Below are 21,095 nucleotides of genomic sequence, written 5' to 3'. Positions count from 1 at the left end.
TTTTCAGGTGCATAGGAAACATTGAAAATTGACCATATATGGGATCATAAAGCACATTTTAGTACATTGTTAAAGTTGAAATCATGTAAATTACATTCTCTGATGACAATCATATTATGCCAGAAAACAATAACAGGAAGTTAAATAGAAATCTCAACCTCTTTTAAAATTAAGAAGTACATTACTTATTTATTCTTTAAAAGTTTGTACTAATGTTTTATATTAGATTTTTTATGATCAACATATAGTGTTATGTTAGTTTCAGGTATACAACATAGTGATTCAGCAATTCTGTCCATTACTCAGTGCTCGTCACAATAAGTAAGAAATACACTTTGAAATAACCGTGCATCAAAAAAGAAGTCGCAAAGGAAATTAGAAACTAATTTGAACTAAGTGATATTTAAACATTCTATTTCAGTATTTGTGGGATACAGCCAAAGTCAGGTTTTTAATGAAAGTGTATATTCTTAATTGTATATATTAGAAAAGAAGAAAGGCTGATAGATAATTAAAGATCGAAACATTTATCTCAAGGACTTAGAAAGATAATAGTATCTTGAACTAAGAGAATGTAGAATGAAGAAAATAATAAAGATAAAATCAGAAAAAATACGTTGAACAATACACAAATACATGAGCAATAAAGATAAGTGAAACAAATGTTTTCTTTGAATAAACTATAAAATTGGTAATTCCAGGGCAGCCCGGGTGGCTTAGTGGTTCAGCACCTGCCTTCGGCCCAGAGTGTGATCCTGAAGACCTGGGATTGAATCCCACGTTGGGCTCCTTGCATGGAGCTTGCTTCTCCCTCTGCCTGTGTCTCTGCCTCTCTCTCTCTCTCTCTCTGAGTCTCTCATGAATAAATAAATAAAATCTTAAAAATAAAATAAAATAAAATTGCTAAATTCCTAGTGGCATTGATGAAGAAATAAGAGTGGATACAAATTACTGATATCGCAAATTTTTAAGAGGGACAGCTCTATAAATCCTTATGATAATAAAATATGATATTATGAACAATTAATGCAATGAATTTGAAAATTTAGATAGAATGACAAAGTTCCTAGAAAGCACTTCATATTACCACTCATTTGTCTAGCATAGATAGTAGTAAAAAGTCTAAATAGTCTTATAACTACTAAGATACTAAGTTTGTAATCAGGACTTTCCCACAAGAAATCTTGAACCTAAGTAATTTTCCAAGTGAGCCCTACTAAATCTTTAAGAAAGAAAAATTGAGATTTCACAGTTTTCCAGAAAATAATATATATTTAGCGTAACCTTAGATACCAAACCTGACATGATATAATTAATTTAAACATTGTTACCTAGGGCTTAATTAAGGAAGGATTCATTATCAAGTTTTTTCTGATTTTAAAGCTCTTAATCTCTTTGCTGTAGTCTCTTATAGACTATAGTGTGGATCTATAAAGAAGTATATAGATGCCCTGTTTTTAAATATAATCTTATCTCCAAGGCTTGTTTGAAAAAAGAATAGAAGGCTGATGGATTTCCAACTCAACCAACTATAATGGCTCCTCAAGATGGGCCGTATGATATCTTGGAAACAATCACAGAGGTTTGTCTCATAGAAGCTACATGTGTTTAATCCTTCATTTTTCACTATCTAATGTCACAAATGGCTAAGTGACTTTGCCCCTAAGTAGCAGCTTCAGTGTTTCCTACTAACTAGGTCCTAAAGACTTTCTTTCAACACTAAAATCCAGGTCATAATGAAACCATACACCTGGGAAATCTTGAAATCTAGGGAAGGGCCATGGGAAGGAAACTTTCCATGGGCTTTTGCTCAATAATCTTATCTCAGATACATTAACAGCAAGAATCATTTATGATGAAAACTGTTCTCTCTACATATGTCCAGCTCCCATTCACATGTAGCCATCACTCAACAATTAGTCTTTTTAGGGCAGTAAGTAGCTCCTCTGGTCTGACTGGAATGAGGCAAAGTAATGCTGTACTCTGTTGTTACATGTTCTAAATTCAGGAGTGCTGACATTGTTCAGGTATGATTATTGGGCTGACATAAGCACTTTCAACTACTTATAAACTTTCAAGCAGAAATAATGGATGTGAAGTGTTTTTTAAAAGCTGTTTCAAGTTTCTGTGAAGTGGGGAAGTGAAGGAGAGGAAAGAAAGCTAAGAGTGGATTAGAAGTTAATTTTGTCCCACCAGAAGAATGGGGAGTGGAAGGACTAACACAATTAGTAAAGGTAAGTGGCTCTCTGAAAACACTTTACAAGTTATTAGAAAAAAAGGGGAAAAAAATCTTCACCAAAATCAGAAAATGTATGGCCTCTTTCATAATAGCTGAGAATATTTCTCTTGAACACAGAATGGTTCTCCTTGCAGCCTCATCTCTTATAGCTACCTAAGTCCTATTTAATGCTTCACAATCCTGGAAAGAGGCTGTTTCTAACCACCGTGCCATTGCTGCAGCATTCTGTGCAGTGGAATGCCTTTTCTCCTGCACTTACCATATGTGAATCCTATCCTAAACTGCTCAGTCTTTCTTGATTGTTTTAAGATGGGTTAGATATCCTTCCTCTCTTCTGGAAGTTATTATTGTCTTTCTCTTACCTCATTGACTCTAACACTCAGTTTAGAGGTTTCTACTTTGGTGTATAGTCTTATTTATCTTTCCAACTTAACTTCCTGGCACAGGGCCTTCCACATACTATCTACTCAATATAATGTATGTTAAATCAGTGAATTACTTGAGTGATGAAAAACAATTCATTTCACTTCTCTTAGTGTTCTCTTTTTATGTATAAAATGAAGAGGTCAAACAATATCATTTCTAACTTCCCCTTGACCAAAAAATTCATGTATTTCCTGGGACTGGGGTCTGGTGTGGGCTTCTCAGTGTGATGTTGGAAGGAGGGTGTTGGTATGAAGCTTACATCAGAAAAAACAATAAAATAAAATGGAAGGTGTCTTACAGTTCTAGACTTCACATCCAATGGATACACCCATAAAAGGAGACTTTAATAAGCATGCATGCTGGTGTCAATAGTGTATTTTTAGTATCTTTTTTTTTTTTTTGTATATCTGGCTCTATACCTGTGATCTAGTTTTTCTTTAACAGAAAATGAAGTCAAGGGAGGATTTACCAACTTTCCTGTTTTATATTGGATTTTATGGTTTTACATTACAAATTCCATTATAAAACTAGAATTAGAAAATCAAGAGCTCAGAGAGTTCCTGAGGTTTTGTCTGGAAACAAGAGATGCCTATTGTCACAAGATTTCATTAAATGTAACTGCAATGAAAGACAAAAGCTTTTTATTTGCTTTACAAATTTATGCCTAATGGGAAGATAGATCCGTATTGAGATTCAGAATAGATTTAAGTAGACCCCCTGAAAAGATTATTGCAAAAACTAACTTATATTTAATACATTGCTGTGCCAAAAGGATTGAGTTTCTTATAAAATCAGAGTTGTGAAACCAACCTTTCATGAAGCATGAAGAGCTGTGCTTTTAATCTTAATTAAAAAATGAATGAGTATAAGAAAAACAGGTTACTTTACTATAGTTACTTCACTATGGTTACCTCAACAATACCTTCAGGGGTTGGTAGCAGTAAAATCATAAATTGGGTGTTTGGTATCTGACATTCCCAGCCAAAATGTCCTGCCAAAGACTGTATTTAATAACAGTACTGCAGTACCACCAGTGCTGTGTTTTGCTTTTGTGGCAGAGGATAAAGATTCTGAAAGCTCCAATATGGCTGTGTTGATTATTCCCATGTAGGTTCAAAGTAAGGAATAAGGACAGATGCTCCAAAAAAGTATAAAGGTGGTGACATGTGATGGGAAAGTAGGCATTTTGCTCCATTTGTAATAGTTATTAGATGGAACTCTAGGTGACAAATTTCACACCTGACTTCTGATGTGGATCACCTAACCAGAAGCAGGCCAGCAAGTGTGCTGCATTGGACTACTCTAGTTATACCTATAACTCAGCTCCATGTTTTAGGTACCAGATGCTCAATGAGTAGGAACATTTTTCAATTGAGAATATATAGGCAAAGCAGGAAAATACCTATTAGTTATAAGTAAAATATCATAATATGATTTCTCAGGCTAAGGTCCCATGTAGTTGGCTTTTAAACCAGTAACATTTGAAAACTTAAAAGATCTGTTTAACCATGTGATACAGACCACTTCATCCCTTTTCAGAAGCAGGTATTTTATCTTCCAGTTTGATTTTTCAAATAGGCAGCCTTGTTATTTAAAATATCAAAATGTCCATTAACCAAAACAATAATTTCCTAAAAAGACGGAGGCACTTTATAGGAGATGATGCACATGATCAGAATTATTTTTCTCAAACTGTCATCTTCTCTCAGAAGTAAACAAAGATTACCATGAGAAAGATCAAATATGTGAAACACACAGTCAGTCTTCTGGATTCTATAACAAATTACCATACAGTGGATAGCTTAAACAACACACATTTATTTTTCACAGTTGGGAGTCTGAGAAGTCCAAGATCAAGGTCCAGGTAAATTTGTTTTTTAAGGAGAGTTCTTTCCTGTTTGCAGATGACCATCTTCTCATGGTATCTTTCCAGGGCTGACGAGCTCTAGTCTCTTTCTCTTCTGGTAAGGACAGTAATCCCATCATGGGGCTCCACCATCATGATTTAATTGCCTCCCAGAGGCCCCATCTCCAAATACCATCATATTGGGAGATTAGAGTTTCAACATATGAATTTTGGGGTGACACAAACTCAGTCTATAACAGATATTTTATTATAAGTGCCAAATTTCTAAAATATATATGCAAATATATTTTTCATATGGAGAGCATGTTTGATATGTACAAAGAATATATGCCCAAACTTTTTGAAACCTCAAGTTCTCCAATGTCTCAATTCAGCCTAATTCACTTTATTAAATACTGTAGATCGTGAACTGTCTATTCTGATCTTAATTAGAGTTAATGCCTACCAAACTTCTGATGGTGGGAGGTCTCCCACCATCACTAGTTGCACTCAGTGAAAAAAAAAAAATACTGCATATCAATCAGTTCTATAGCCAGTGATTCATATTCACACATGGATCTATAGGCTCATCTCCAATACTCTAAATGTGAATGTGAAATCTTCAAAATACTGGCCTGTACTGTGCTTCTATATTACCAAAGAAAGACATTTACACTGCCATAGATGTTTGTACTGGACCTCTCAAATTCGATATTGTTCTACCACAAAAGGAAATGCCTTCACTGTTTTAACACATGTTTTTGACTAGGAAGACAAGCCTGAAGAAATCTTACAAGAGAGGAGAGGCTCACCAGTTCCTCTTTAAATACTTAGCCCAAGATTCTTTCCTGCCTAAGAGTCATTCCCAAATGGAAAGGCGAATAATTTGTTCTTAAGTGTGGTGGTGAAAGGTGTGTTATCTCCCTCCTCCTCTGGTCTCTTGTTCCAACCTCCAGGCTCATTTCTCTGTATTTAGAAATCCCAGAAAAAGAGAAGCAGTGAATCTCATTCATAAATCAGCCTTCCCAGGAGAGAGGACTTAGACTAGCCGACTGGAAGCAAACAGACCAGCGGAAACCTTAGGGCCAGAAATGTAAACCCACAAAGAACCCCGGATGTCATGTAGATCAAGCCATCACGTCACAAACCATAAAGTGGAGTTCTAAAATGGTTAAGTATATCTAGGACCACACAAATTGTAGGAGCAGAGGCAAGTTGAGAATCCCCTTTCCCAGACTTATATGATGAGGCTTATCTAGGTTTATGCCAGGAAAAGACTTTTACTCAGAGATTTGTGCATTGTCACAGCTTTGGAGGAAAGGCAGATAGGCCCAGTGTCCAGTGTTAATGCTTTGTTCAGGTGATCATGCTTTTGGGCTGGTGTTTATTGAGTATTTTACAGGCTATTCCTCTTAGCTACATCTTCATTGATTTTTAAAGTACAACACAAAAGTTTTGACAGCAGAGCCAAGTGGAGAACCAGGATTAGCAGCGGCAATTTATTTAGCAATTTCATTGATATACAAGTAAACTGAGAACAAAGGAGGGATGTGTTAACATTTTGGGGCACAAACATTTATTATATAAATATTTTGAGATATGATTTGCTTTTGCAGTGCATTTACATGTTGACTAGGATTGAATTTCTTGTTCCTCTTTTGCTTTTTTTCTTTTAACATATTAAAAGTTGGTATCCAACCAATATATTTAAAATAGCAAAAGAGTTACATGATTCAGTCACATTTTAATTGATTAGATTTATTTGTAAAATGTCAATTTATTGATCTTACTCATAAACAATGTAAAACAAAGGGCAGGACTGATTCTTATTTTAATTAAATTTATAGGAGTAAAACATTAAAACCCCTTTTATAAGGAACACATAAAACACTTCCTTTTATAAGGAATACATAATGTGTTAATGAGAAATATGTCAGGAAACTCAAGTAAGAAATTGTCCAGCCACAGGAACAAAGGAGTGAGAACAGGTTACTGTATTACCTGCTTGTTTAGTTCTATGAGGTATATGAATATGCTCACATTTTTCAGACAAGGAAAATGGAGAAAAAAATAGAAACAGACACAGTTTGATGACTCTGGCATCACTTTAAAGAACACAAAATAAAGGAAGCATTTGCTCACAGCAGAAGAGGAATTCATTGGATACCACTCAAAATGTTCTTACTCAGGAGAGAAGATTTCCCACATTCACATCTGCTGACCTTCAACATGTAGCAAGCAAAACCCCAGATCTGAGAGGGTTGGTTAGCTTAAGCCTTCAGTACTTTGGACACTGAGCCAAAAATATCTAAAAGCTTGCCCAGCTGGGCAGGAACATTTGTTAAGCAGACTTCCTTAGAAGATTTCCTGATTTTTGTGGGAATTTTCTTTACTTTTTAATGTCTACTCACTGCAGTATCTTTTACCAGATAATCAGAGAGTTGACTCTTGCTTGTCATTAAGGTCTTATCTAAAATGAATGACTTCCTGAAGGATGTCTCTTAATCACTTTATCGAAAATAACAATGTCCACCCCCACCAGTCACTCTTTATCCCTTGCCCTGGTTTATTTTTTGTGTAATGCTTATTACTGTAACATTACTATAAACATTATATTATTTTTCCTTTTATTGGTTTGCTTATTATTGTCTGTTTCTTCATCCTTAGTGAATATTCTACAAAAGTAGCAACTTATTTTGTCCTGTGTACTCATGAAAAATTAACATGTAGAAGATGAATAATTAAAAAATGAATAAATCACAAGAGAGACCTTGCCTGAAAAATGAGTGTTAAGTATCTCCCCTCTTTTTTATTTTCTTCATTGAACTCTCATTCTCTAAAATTATTGTATAAATTTGTTCTTTTATGTTTCTTCCAGTTAGACTTTACTATTTACCTGTCATGATGGCAGTAACATTTTAGAACTTGGACTAGGTCTTGGCATATAGTAAGTAGTTGATAAATATTTTTGTAATTAATATTTTAATAATGTTCTTCTATTTAAGTGAATATTATTCAAGGTTAATAAATATAACTAAAGGATACTCAATCATTTTCTTATTTAAAAAGATTCATAAAGCCTATATTACAATTCTAATTTTATGTGTTAAGGAAACTGAGGTTGAATTCTTACCCTACCATATTTACCACATTATACGCAAATAAGTACAATTTATAGCAGAATGTTATAGAAAAATACGGGAATTATAAAGTTCCAAGTGAGAGGGTGAGATCACATCCTACCAAAGATTTTATGCAGCAGGTATCACTAGAGAGTTGGAGGAACAGAATAAGGTGGGGTAACATTGCAGAGGACATTAGGCATATTCAGGAAAAATAGTTCAACTTGATAGAAATGGTATGCATATTGAGAAATAGTTAAAGGTAAGAATATAAGAGTAATTGAAATCCACCTTAGAGGACCTAAATGTCAACTTGGCAGAAATGTACATAGATAGAGAGAAAATGGAAGCCCTGCAAACATTTAGACAGTGACATGACATAACTTAAACTCTTTAAAAGCATTTAGAACATAAACAAAGGCAGCATATGCTTGGTAGAATAGAAAAGTTTAGAGATATCTAGAAGAGAGAGATTGGAAGTTAAAGGTCTCACATAATTCCCTTCTAAGTATGGGGTATATTGTGTGAGAGAAGGCCTTGGTAGTGAAGACTTACAATTAATTAGGTCACCGTTTGGGGAAGCATTCTATCTGGCCTTGAGAAAAATGCACAATGGCCTAATTTACTTAGACACTTCCCTTACTTTAGCACCAGTTTCTTTCCATCTAGTTCCTGTTTCTGAAATATATTACCTTGCACCCTTAGAGTTAGGCTGCTCAACATGAATATGTCCACGGGGGTCATCCTTTTAGAACTGACCATCCTTTCTACATTATAGAATTTTACCTTAGCTGAGTCTTGGTACTCTTCCCTACCCCTGAACCCCTGAGCTATTCCACATCAGTCCCCAGGGAGGATGTGTTGATTCACATGCAGTCACTTCTGAGGGAAATGGAGGTCAGATAATTTAAAAGAAGAGAACAAAGATGAGCTCATAGAACAAGAGTCTGCCTAATAAGAATTTATCAGTAATTATTAACTTGGTGGTTATCAAAACTTTAGCATGCATCAGAATCCTCTAGAGGGCTTGTTAAAACACAGATTGCTGGGTGCTATCCCAATTGTTTCCGATCTTATTTAGTGATGGCACTGAGGCTGCTTGTTTGGGACACATTTTTTGAGAACAATTGCTTTAACACAAGACTGAACTGCATCTTCAAAACTTGCTTTTATTGATGTCTTTGGATTTAGTAGTGAAGAACTCAAAGGGACACACTGTTTTTCAATGACTATAGGTGGTATGAATGGAAAAAAATTCAGCCAAAAGCTATATTGAATAAGAGTTCATGGTCTTTAGGATATATATCTTTGTACTATTCATAATTTCAAGAGGTAATAGGACTTATTATTATATGTCCTTCTTAAATAAAAATTGAACTCAAGCTAACATTTGGTAATAAGAATGCAAAAATTCATGAGCTAAAATTGTGATTATAATTACATACTCAAAGCTTTCTTTAAGTTTAAAGGAATTTTATTTTATGAGTGGTAACAATGAAAATATTGGCTAAGGCATATCACCACTTTTTTACTACTGTGAATCTAAGATACTGTTAGTATTCAAATAGTTGACTTTTAGTTATGAACAATGACATTATTCATAGTAGCCCCAAAGTGATAGCTTTAATATTATAAAGGTAAACATAACCATGATTAAATCATCTACTAATCACTCTTTCCTGCTGTGTATGGTGGGACGGTTGACTCTTCAGACTGATTGTGACAACATTGATTTTTGTATATAAAGAGGAAAACATTGAGAAAAGAGAGCTGTATGTAGAAAAGCAATAAGCAGGTCTTATTTGAAAAAAAAAAAAAAAAAAACACCTGAAATTTCCCAGTATTATTCCACTTACCAGCAAAGGGGGGAAAAATCTCACTACATGTCACACTATATCTAGAACAGCTTTACATTAGATTATAAGCACTGTATGCATTTTCAACACATTTTAATTAACAATTACATGGGTTACTCTAGATCCTGATCCTTCTTCCTGTTTTTTTTTCTTCCTACAATTATTTTGATAGTAGGTCTTCTAAATATTCCTGTAGATACTCAGAATTATAAACTGTTATCCTCAGGGAACTCCACTGAAATAAAACCTTCTACTTCTTTAAGAGGATGTGGAAGTGGGAAGTTCTGTTTTGGTTTTGCCTGGTAGCAAGCTGACAGATCTCTTTCTTTCTATGGATTAGTTAGAAAGATAAGATATGGCACAGGGCCGAGAGAACTATTTCTCAGTTCATACTGAGTATAATTCTATAATTCTCCATTCATCCTAGTACAATTCTCTCAGATTAAGTGTATTACAGGTGCATTGGACTAAAATATATACAAATGAAAGTATAGAAATATATCACAAGGTAAATCAGTTATATATATTTATCCAAAAAAGATGAACTGACTTTTTCTCACACTATACAGAAAATTTAAATCCACATGTGATATGGGAGAGCTAAGTTCTTGCCTCGTGGAGTCGAAGAATGAATCTCGCAGACAACAGAGACTGAGTAAAGCAATAGAAGTTTATTAAGCAAAGATATAGAGAAAAGTCTCCGAAGTCAGAGGGGTCTTGACAGGGTTGCCACTGAGGGCTTGTAGTGGCAGTCTTTTATGGAGAACTGACTAGGAAGCTTGTGGTCTTGAGATTCTTGTGCTGTCTTGGTTTGAGTTAAGACTGCAGATATAACATCTTTAATGGCTTACTTCTTTGGGGTCTGGTTATTCTTTGTTGGTCATGGATGACTGTCATAAAAAGATACCCTCCCTGCCCATTCCTAGGGCAGGGTGGTCTGGCTTGCTCCCTCATCTTTGGTTTCCTTACACTTCAGCATCTGGGGCATTTCTGTGAGCCTGATTCTGTGGCCCCCTACCTAGCCCTGCCTAGCCCTGTATGTCCCTAACTCACATGGATCATAACCTAAATCTAAAAGTTGAAATGATACCACTCACAGATGAAAATATTGAAGAAAATTGTCAAGACTTTGTAGTTAGGGGGACGCATGGGTGGCTCAGTGGTTGAGCACCTGCCTTTTGCTTTAGGGCATGATCCCGGGGTCCTGGAAGTGAATCCTGCATCAGGCTCCCCTCAGGAAGCCTACTTCTCCCTCTTCCTATGTCTCTGCCTGTCTCTGTGTGTCTCTCATGAATAAATAAATAAAATTAAAAAAAAAAAAACCAACCTTGTAGTTGGGTAAATAGTTCTTAGATACAATATCCAAACTAAGAACCATAAAAATCCCCCCACATTGTGATAAATTAAATTTTATTAAAACTAACAATGTTTGTGCTTTGAAAAACACAATTACAATAAAAAGACATGGTACAGATTGAGATAAATTATTTGCAAATCATGTATCTGAAAAAACAACTTATATTCAGAATATATAAAGAATTCTTAGAACTCCATTAATGATAAGAGGACAAACAACTAATTTAATAATGGGCAAAGCTTTAGTAAACATTCAGCAGTGAAAGATACGCTTCATAAGCGTATGAAAAGTTGTCAACTCAGTAGTCACTAGAGAAATGCAAAATAAAGTCACCATCACACCGCTACATATGCATTAGAATGGTCCTAATCACAAAGTCAGACAATACCCATTGTTGGCAAAGATAAAGAAAAACTGCTCTCTCCTACACTGTAGGTGAGAATGACAGTCATTTTGGAAAACAGTTGGACAATTTCTTAAGTAGTTAAACATAAACTTATCATTTTATCCAGCAATTCTATTCCTAGGAATCTACCCAAAAGAAATGAAATCGTATGTCTACACATACTTGCAGCTGAATATTCATAACATCATTACTTGTGATAGACCTAACTTGGAAATGATCCAAATGCTCATCAACTGCTGAATGAATAAAAATGGTATGTTATGTACATTCTTATGCTGGTATATTATCCTGAAATAAAGCAAAATGATATGAATATATGATGCAACATAAATTTCAAAAATGTTATGATAAATGAAAGAAGCCAGGTGCAGAAGATAGCATATTATAGGATTTCATCTATGTGAAATATCCAGAAAAAGTGAATTTATAAAGACAGAAAGCAGACAGTGATTGCTTGGGGCTGGGAGGGGAAAGTGAGATTGACTTCAAAGATGCTTAAGGAAAATTTTTTAGCATGAGGAAAAGTTCTAACATTGGAATTTTGAAATGGTTACACAATTCTAAAAATTTGTTAAAAATTCATTGAATTAGACCTCCAATGAAAGAATCTTATGGTATATAAATTATATCACAATAAAAGTATAAAAAGTATATTGTAACATCAATAAAAAAATGTATGATTAACTACAATTTTTGTGAACTCAAAACTCTGTATTTATGTATTCTATCAAATGCTCAGCATAATCAAATTGTTTGGCTGCTGGCATACACCTTCTTAATTATTGATAACAAAAATTTTTGAATCTATTTTTTATATATAGTTGGCCAGTAAAAAGACCCAAGTGAATGATCCATACATTTATATAACTTTTTTTGTTGGTTCATTTATTTGTTTTTAATATTGCATGTGTGCTTGAGAAGTCTTGATTATAGTGGCATAACTTCAATTAATATTAGTAACAAAAAAGGTTAAAGGATATTTCTAGATTAACACACTATATTTATTAATTCAACTAATATTTATTGTTATGCACTTAGTCCATTCAGGCTCTTATGACAAAATAGCACACACTGAGTGGCTCATAAACCACAGAAATTTATTTCTCACAGTTTTGGAGCTGGAAATCCAAGATCAGAGTGTTAGCATGGTCTGGCAAGAGCCCTTTCCATCTTGCAGACTTTTCGTTGTATCCTCACTTAGTACATAGGCTCTGGGGAGCTCTGTGGTGTCTCATAAGAGTGCTAATCTCATTCATGAGTACTCCAAATTTCTGACCTAATTACATCCCAAAAGTCCACCTCCATATACCACCACCACCACCACAGGATTAGGTTTTCAACAAATGAATTTTGTAAGGATGCAAATTCAGACTATAGCATCTACTATATACAAGTCACTTTAGGAATTATGATCATACACAAATTTCTCAAATATACTTATCTTGACTCTTGTTAATTGTAGTTTTTTTTGTGTGTCTGTGAGTATGATTAGACTTAACTAAGATCGAAATATGGCTGCATTCATGATCTAATATACTTAAAATGTCCAGGTCCAGTCATAGATGATGGATCACAGGACAAAGATTATTTGAATACCTTCCCTCCCTATTAAATATTAAAAGTGAACTCACAGACAAACTAGTAATGAGTGCCTTGAATGCATAGTATAAATAATAAACCATACCTAATTAGCTTCCAGTTTATTGGAGAGATAAATATTTTCAGGATAGTTATTGGCAGCACAACAATCACACATTCTGTGTTTGAAATTTTTGGACCAAAGAGAAAGTGAAAAAATAGAAGAAAACACAAGTGCCAGTTATTTGCTCATCCAATTAGTAAACATTGTTTCTGAGTTCCTGACTCAACCTCTTTTAATACTCTCAAAAACGGAGACTGGTTTTCTTGGCACTAATTTTAGTAAGTTCAATCATGCAACTTTTTTACTTTAGACTATCTAATTAGGATATTAAAATATCTAATACTGGCCAAATAAATTTTTACTCCTAAATTGGATCATTTTTCTCCAGTTGTTTCCCAGTAGTCAAGATTATAAATTAGTGAATTCTATCATACTCCAAGTACATTGTCATTCTTTTATAGCTATATATGTTAGATTAAATAATTACTAATAATTAAATAATTAAATATGTTAGATTAAATAATTTTTACCAGTGAAACCAATAAACCAACCAACTAATCCCTTAGTCTGTCATTTGTTAGTTTAAAAAAGTATAAAGCATATTGTCAGAATATCATTACAAATATATATTTATTAAAATATACATAAATATTTTATATATGGATAGATAACATGTATATATACATGTTTATATGCCTTTGTACATACGTATATATGGATATAAATATAAATGTACATATTGATATATTCATGCCCATGTGTGATCCCTCCCACTTGAGTATAGATGGACTTGTGGCTTGCTTCTGATCAGCAAAATGAGGCAAAAGTGATGGAAAATGTGTGATTACATGCACGTGATGATGTGGTTTTGTGATGTAAGATTTTAGCACCTTTCAGAATAGAGTCTGTGTCTTTCTTGCTAGCTTTGAGAAGGGAATATTTCACGAGGCAAGGAACTAAAGGTGGCCTCTAGCAGCTGAGATCGTTCTCAGGCCAAGAGCTAGCAGGAAATCGAGACCTTTAGTCTTACCTCCAAAAAGAAATGAAGTATGCCAACAACCTGAGTGAACTTGGAATCAAATTCTTTCCCAGTAGAACCTCAGGTAGATCTCAGCCCTTGCCAACACCTTGACTGCAACTAAAGCATTGTGACTGATGCATTCATTACATTGTGATTTGGACCCAGCTAAGGCATGTCCAGACTTCTAATACACAGAAACTGTGAGATAATAGATAGATATGTATGATCTTAAGCTGTTAAATTTGTGGGAATATTGTTATGCAGCAATAAATAACAAAAAAATTTTACATGGAACTGTGACACTACTGGAACTAACTAAAGTAAAAAAGTTGTGGGAGTTGTTTTGGAACCAGACAAGGGGTGGATGCTGAAAAAATATTTGAGAACCATGGTAGAGAAAGCTTAAATGTCCTCCAACAGACTGTTAGTAGAAATCTGGACTTTTAGGATGCTGCTAGTGAGAACACTTCAAAATTTTCTAATCTATGATAGTAGGATTAATTCATTTAGTTACTTTGCCATTAAGTTAAAATTAGATATTTGAGACTACTTATTATTAAAGTAATAATATAAAAGTAATAATACTTTAATAATTGGGGGGTTTCCTGGATGGTTCAGTTGGTTAAGGGACTGACACATGATTTCAACTTGGGTCATGATCACATAGGTCCTGAGATTGGGCTCTGTGCTCAGTGGGGAGTTTGAGAGTCTCTCCCTCTGCCCCTCCCCTTACTTGTGCTCTTTCTCTTCTCTCTAAAATAAATAAATCTTTAAAAATAATAAAGTTTTTTTTTTCAAGGATGACTAAATTTTTTTTTCTAGTTCAAGAATGACTAAAAAGAACAAATTTCTGCCCTTTCAAGGCAAACCAGAGTAAACTGAGGTTAGGTTCTCATCTGTAAATTGAGGCCATGGTTATCTAAAGCAGTGATTTGCAAAGTTTTCTGGCAGCTGATTTCTCTTTACAAATGAAAGCTGGTGTAAAATGCAGTAACTATTGAGGAAGCACTGGTCAGCCCATATCCCTTCCTACGTAGCTTCTCTCCTTCATCAATGGCATCATGACCATCCTTAGGGTTTCCAAGGAGACCAGATTAGTACCACAGTTAGGAAATCTTTAGACTACATAATCCACAGTCAGATAAATGTCAACTGCTCATTAATATCTGGATGCAGAGGATGAACAAAGTATATACCCTACACACACACACACACACACACACACACACACACACCATGTGTGGCTAGTTTAATACCTAAGTCAAAAGGTGGTTGGAAAATTATGTTTTTTATCTGTTTACAAATAGCTAATTTATATTCAACCTTGAACAGCTTGATTAAACACAGTTTACAAAAGTTTGCAAATGATGTGTCATAAGAGTAGTTCAGATTAGATGACAATCAAAGTAGTTTTGAACCTCAGAAGTCAGTCAGATCCTGAATTCTTACCTTAAAAACTTAATCAGCATTCTGGTGAAAATGCCTTTATCTAGGTCTAGAATATTAATCTTATGATCACATTATATGGCTTGAATTAATTCTGACACTAAAGTCACTTGTAAGGTGGCAGGTCTGCAGTTATATGCTTTGTAGTCAGCTGTTCCTTTCAAGCAATTTATGCTCAAAAGTAATCAAGAAACTTCCCTCCAGGGAGCCTCTTGCTCTCATAAACTACTAACTTGTTAAGTATGGAATTAAAATATTTTGTTGTATTACTACCAACTTTAAAAAAGAGCTTCTTCTAAGTATAAAAGAAAGCCATAAGGCTGGTGCCCCTATATGTTGTATAAACCTTACTTAATAGTTGGTAAATAGGAAAGGAAAACACTCCTGATACTCTCCTTATTTTTTCATCCTTTATTTTATGGTGATGAAGTTATGAACCCATAACTAGGTTTTTAACATGATTCTATTGCTTAGTCCTCATAGTTACACTGTATGAAACCATTTTTATAAACATTTTGCGCAGAGTAAACTGAATCTCGGAGAAACATAAAAAAATCTTTCTTAAGTCACATGGCAAGTATATGACAAAGCTAAGTTTTTGATTACTGAGAGTGAAGAAAGCAACAAATAAAAAAGGAAAAAGCAGCTTTGAGAGTGTATGTGTATGTGTACTATATGCCTATGGCTGATGCTAGCTGGTTAGATTTATATAATACCTATGGCTGAGACTTTTACTAGGTATCATAGAGATTGTATAGCTGCTCTACTCATTCACTCAATTTATTCATTCACTCGATAAGGACTTACTAGGCAGAGCTATATGCCTTATTAAAAGCTTAGGATTGTGATCCCTGGGTGGCGCAGCGGTTTGGCACCTTCCTTTTGGCCCAGGGCGCGATCCTGGAGACCCGCGATCGAATCCCATGTCGGGCTCCCGGTGCATGGAGCCTGCTTCTCCTCCCTCTGCCTCTTTCTCTCTCTCTGTGACTATCATAAATAAAATAAAATTCTTTAAAAAAAATTAAAATAAAAGCTTAGGATTGCTTGGTGAAGAAGATGTGGTTCTTGTTTCCATGTACTTTAGGTTGGAGAGACAAAAATATTAAAATTAGTCATGATAAAGTGAGACAGTTACTGTGATAACTAGTGTACAGGATTCTTCAAGAACACGGTCATGGCCACTTGAACCTGTTTAAGCATAATGTGTTTTTGATAATCACATTGTTTCACACATTCACACAAGTGCATACATCCACAAGTACCTAACAGTTTTCTGTTTTTGATATTTGAAATGAGAATGCATCTCATTGTAAGAAATTGCTTTATTGGATTCCTAAGTGACTTTAGATAAGTGCCCTACAAATATGTCTGAGGTGACCAGAGATGGTCATTGTCATTCTTAAAGAATGATTACACTGCCATTGTCTGTTTGCTTTATATGGACTTGCTTTGATGGCCCTATGGCCACCACCTCCTCTGGTCAGAGATAAACTGTCTGTGGCATCATAGCTGCTTTCTGAAAACACACTCCAACCTATCCTGCTCACCCTGCAGAAAGCACTGTGGAATCTCCATCCTAGAGTCATGGAGACATGTTGAAATTACTTCTAGGCTTTTATTTGTTCACTGTGAATGTAGGATCTTATTATGAGTGATTCAGGAATTTTCAAGGGCATCTTACATCTGTTCATGTACTACCCAAGGGTGCCCCAAGGCTCAAGATGCTCCCTTTACCTGTCTCCTCTGAGAAGCATTCCTTTTGACAAAAGTTACCTGGGGATGTTTTGGCCCCAGGGACAACTGTCTTCTCTGAAAGATAAAGGATAATTTCTTCACTTCTGATTATTTGTCTCCATCATGTTATCCATTTTAATCAGATTATTATTTTTGCTTCATTATAATCAGCTAACCACTACTGTGCTGTTAACAAAAACATGCGATCCTTTCAATCTTGTATCCTCTCTCTGGATCCATCTCAGAATTCCAGATTTCTTTCCCCTTGGTAGATCCCCTCAGATGCCAACACATGCCCTTTGCAGTTGTTACTTTACACATTAAGGTCTTCAGACACAATTTACATATGTCTCAGCTCCACTTGGGATTTGGTCCTAGTTCTTTTCCCAAGACAGTCTTCAGCTCCCAAGTAAAACCAGTATTTGCAAGGAAATAGAGGAGAAAGAAAGAGGGTTGTGTGTATTTTTTTAATAAATTTATTTTTTATTGGTGTTCAATTTACCAACATACAGAATAACACCCAGTGCTCATCCCGTCAAGTGCCCCCCTCAGTGCCTGTCACCCATTCACCCCCACCCCCCGCCCTCCTCCCCTTCCACTACCCCTAGTTCGTTTCCCAGAGTTAGGAGTCTTTATGTTCTGTCTCCCTTTCTGATATTTCCCACACATTTCTTCTCCCTTCCCTCATATTCCCTTTCACTATTATTTATACTCCCCAAATTAATGAGAACATACACTGTTTGTCCTTCTCTGATTTACTTATGTCACTCAGCATAATATCCTCCAGTTCCATCCACATTGAAGCAAATGGTGGGTATTTGTCGTTTCTAATGGGTTGTGTGTATTTAAAGAGAGAAAAACAGAGACAGAATGAGCTAGCGACAGAGAGAACATCTTAGGTAAAATACTTTGCAACAGTAATCTTGCGGTTATCAGTATGTCCCATGCAAATAAGATTCCTCACTGTGATAGGAATTAGTAAGGACCTCAGTATCAGAGAGAGAAGATTCTTTATTATTTTTATAGGTATTAAAATCTTTCATATATAATATTGTGAAGGGAGAGTAATTGTTAGGTTGCAAAAAGAAGGAAGAAACCCCAAACAGAGAAATGAGGCGCCAGGGCAACGTGGAGTGTTGTAGAATGCTGGTTTCTCAGAGGGTGATTCCTAGAAAGTAAGAAGAAGGAAAAGAATAAAAGCAACAGCAGGAGGTCACAGTGCAATCTAAGATTAGAAATGAAGAGGCGAGGAATTGTCTATTTTCTCATAGCCCAGAGAGGATAATTAGAAACTGCCAAGCCCCACATGCTTGAGGCCTTCTTATCTCTCTTTTGACTCCAGAGATTTTCTCTCTCTCTTACTCACTCTACTCCAGCCATGGTGACTTCCTTGTCCTTCCTCAAACATCTCAGTAGTGTTCCTTCCTCAGAAATTTTGGATGGAATGATTTCTCCTTCCATTTGTGCGTGTCTAACTCTCCTACCTCCTTCAAACCTTCATTTATTAGCCATATTCTCAATAAGTCATCCTGGACACCTTTTTAAAAATTTTGACTATCCATTCTCCTACCACCCCGATGCCCCATACCCTACATTTTCTATGGTATATATCACCCTCTAACATACAAAATAATAGTCTATTATTTCGGTTTTTCATTTCTAGAGTTCCACAAGGGCAAAGATGCTCATTCCCATTTTCCTCCCCTCACCGATGTATCCTGAGTCTAAAGCAGAGAATAGACTCCTCATTCAATATCTGGTATATGAATTATAGGCACAGTCAGAAGACTCTGGAAGCTAAGATGATTGAGTCAGAGCCAGTTTCTTGACAGATGACTAGCTAAGATTCCCCAGTTTGGGTCAGTGGGACTTGGAGAGGATATATGAATGTACAGTTGTGGCTTATGTTTGCTCCCTTCCCAGCAAAGACCCCAGTGGTAAGGTTAACATGTCAAATTTCCATGATAGGCTTAGGGAATTTGAAAGTGAAGTGGATCTGTTTTGACAGACAATGATACATGGTCATCAGACTAGTTGTTTCTGCTAGGGCACAATTCAAGACTGTATTTCTAACTCCCTTTTATGTCAGTGGTGATTATATGATTAATTCTCACCAATCAAATACGAGTAGAAGTGGTACATATCATTTTCTGACCTTCTCACTGAGAAACTGACAGCCAGTGTCCTTCCTGCTAACCTCTTCCTTCCCCTCCCCCTTAGAAACTTAGTAGTTAAGTTTCCAATAGAGGCCTCCAATAAATGGAAGGAATTCATATCTGTGAATGACTGTGTGGAATAGAGGCCCTCAATGTACAAAGGATTGTAATATGAGACAGGAACAAACATATTTTTATTTTGTTACTAGCTGAGTTTTGTGTGATTATTACTCATAGTAATGCATCTATACCATGTAACCTGGAGGAAGTGGCAAGACTTCAAAACATAACTTGCTTTATAGTACATCAAAATTTTTAGGGCCTATGGCCCCATTAAGTAAGATAAAAATTTAACATATGTCACAATGTGCTCATGAAATAGAGAAATATTGTAGAAAAATAAAATAGAATTTTTAAATATTTTCAGTTCCTAGGTTAAGAATATTATAACTATTTCCTGGTTCTTAGATATCTTTGCTTAGATAAATATACATCTGCCTCTTCACACACTGTATTTGTCCTTTTTATGCTTATATATAATAGGAGTGGAAATCTAACATTAGAAAACAGTCAGCTTTGCCTAGAGGACTCTATTTGGTGAAGTGCAATCTTCCTTAGACAAATCAGTCTACAACCAGATACAGAGACCATCCTTAAAGAAAGAGAGAAATTAATTTGTTAAGTAATAAGATTATTGATTCATTCTTATAAAAAATTACAATTTAAGAATACGAGGGGAAGATGGCAGTGGAGTATGAGGGCCCTAGGCTCCCTTCATGCCATGAATACACTAGATAATTATCAAATCATCTTAAAAACCCCAGAAATCGACCTGAAGACTATCAGAACAAACTCCACCACTAAAGGTAGAGAAGAGGCCATATTGAAGAAGGTGGGAAATACAGAGACAGAGTTTGGGAAATAAATTATGGCCTCTGTGGTGAGGAAGGAGCTATGGTCATGGAGAAGGGTGAGAAAAACTAGCACATGGAGCGAATGAATCCCCATAATAATTGGCTTAGAAAGAAAAAGGGGCCAAATTTCATAAGTTCTTGCAACCAGTGGGACTTGAAGCCTGGAGTATTAAGGTCAGCAGGCTTGGCTCAGGGAGAACCCAGAGGCATTGGGGCTGCTCTTGGAGAGAAGGTGGGGCAAACAGCCTGCTGGCACACACCATGGAAACAGGGATCTGAAGAGCACCTGGGATATACACAGTGGGAAGGTTATTTGCTCATCTTGGAGCCTGTCCCAGAGAGGCAGCATTCATGGAGAGACCCCTCTGGTAACAGAGGAACTAGTAGGCATCATTTCCCTACCCAGTCCCTCAGTATAAGCACAGGGCCACCTGTGGGAACCAGTGCAGCATGGATACTCACTGTTAGCTTGGTCATGTAACCAAGTCCTGCCCCCTACTCTAGTGAAATTGCCCTTCCCAGTAACACTTCCTTCAGTCCCCCTCACCCAGTAGACCAGCCCAAACCCTTATGCCAACACCATGTCTCCCATCCTTGGAGTTTTGCAGTATCTTGGTTTTGGCAGCAGTGCCTACAGGTTTCATTTCACAAGCAGACCAGAACACATCTAGTTAAAAGTTGCCTCATTCAGGTCAGGGACCAATCACTCCCCACAACAGTAAAGAGAACCTCTGCAAATGACTGGCCTGAAGGATGAATCAGAGTGTATGTAGCACACATTGGAGACACTCCCTACAGCACCAAGCCCTGGAGAATAGGGGACACTACACTGCAGGGCACTACAGGACCTTTCCTTCATAAGGCCATTACCCTGAAGAATGGGAGATGTAGCTAACTTTTCTAACATAGAGAAGCAAAAACACAGTGAGA

This window comes from Vulpes vulpes, chromosome 4 (assembly GCF_048418805.1).
Source record: "Vulpes vulpes isolate BD-2025 chromosome 4, VulVul3, whole genome shotgun sequence".
NCBI classification, from domain to species: domain Eukaryota; kingdom Metazoa; phylum Chordata; class Mammalia; order Carnivora; family Canidae; genus Vulpes; species Vulpes vulpes.
Note: the sequence above shows the minus strand (reverse complement) of the source record.